Source organism: Trachemys scripta, chromosome 19, assembly GCF_013100865.1.
Source record: "Trachemys scripta elegans isolate TJP31775 chromosome 19, CAS_Tse_1.0, whole genome shotgun sequence".
NCBI lineage: Eukaryota > Metazoa > Chordata > Testudines > Emydidae > Trachemys > Trachemys scripta.
Genome location: NC_048316.1, coordinates 19,563,868 through 19,565,448, shown reverse-complemented (window position 1 = coordinate 19,565,448; position 1,581 = coordinate 19,563,868).

Below are 1,581 nucleotides of genomic sequence, written 5' to 3'. Positions count from 1 at the left end.
AGACTGTCAGCTCGGCCGGCCGATCCCGGGATGGAGCCGCGGGGAGAGCGAGCGGGGGGCGGGCCGGGGGCGGGGGGAGGAGCGGGGGCGGCCCCAGGATGCGGCTACCTGGGCGGGTCCGCAGGCCGGGGACACCCCCAGGGCGGGACAGGGACGGCTCCGGAGAAGCGCTGCGGGCGGCACAGTGAGCCGGACCTGGCGCCCTGGGCCGGCGCATCGGCTGCGCCTCCTCCCAGCCCTGCTCCTCGGCGGGGCTCTCCACAGCCTGCCGCTGGGCCAGCCCACCCTTTTGGGGTTCAGGCCAGAGCCCCAGTCCTCATCGTGCGGGGCGTGAGAGAGCCAGAGCCCTGCCAGCGGGAAGGCTGTGGAGGAGGGTTAGCGCCCCATGGTTCTTGGTGGGGCTCGAACTGGGCCAGTGTCCCCCCCCCACCTTGTTCCGGGACCTTTCCTAAGCTGGCTTCTTGCTCTCGCATCTCAGCTGCATTCAAAGTCACTGGCTAGCTGCAAATGTTGAAAATGTGAGCTGAGTGCCGCTGAAGGGGAGATATCTGCCTGAGTTTGCAGAGAGCCTGAAACAGCAGCTCTGAATAGCCCCAGTCATTTCAATAGGGAGATTGACTGAGACACCAGTGAGGAGCCTTCACATGCCACCCTTGTAACACTGTCACTGCTCAAAGCAGGTGAGAAAATGGACAATCACACCATGAGGCTCTTATGCAGTATTATTTAGATTCCAGTAGCACCTATTGGCACTAAGTGCAATCAGGACCGTTTTGTGCTGGGCGCTGCAGGCACCCAGTCAGGGACAGACCCTGCCCCAAGGAGACAACAAGCTAAATAGACAAGACAGACAGTGTATGGGAGCAAACTGGGGCACAGAGATGAAGGGATTTGCCTAAGGTCACCCAGCAGGTCAGTGGCAGAGACAAAATTACAACCCAGGTCTTCTCACTCCCAGGATTGTGAGGGAAATTTACAGCATAATTATACTGCTATAGTTATACCAGTATAACCCCCTGTATGCACACTCTTATTCTGGAATAAGTGTGACCAGAGGGGGAGTTTACCCAGAACAATGCCAGTAAATTTCCCTGTGTAGACGATCCCTCAATCCAGTTTCTTAACCACTAGACCCCATTTCTTCCAGAGCTACACGTTCTATGGTGGCAGTTCCCTTTGGCACCCTGAGTGGGTGAGCTTGGGAGATATGGCCCTTTATTTTTCTTTTTCTGACCCTCTTGCCCCCTGCCTGTCCAGAAGCTCAGCCAAGGTATATTCACACTGGAATGCAGGAGAGCTAAAATCAAGAAATCCAGAGATCCCCTATGATCAGCTTTGAACACTCGCACATGCTACCACTTTTCGTGTCAAGTGGGCGGAGCATATGTTGTGGGTGGACCCTGGAAAGCACCATTACCTTCTTCCCCAATTCAACCCCCAGATCATGACCGCTTTGTTCTGCTGCTCTGATGATTTCTGGTGTTAGGGCGTTTAGGATCTCTGTTTACCCCTGAAAGTGAAGAAAATGTGGGAATATTCTGGGCTTTGGGGGGCTATGAAAATCAATGGGAGACTTTCCCA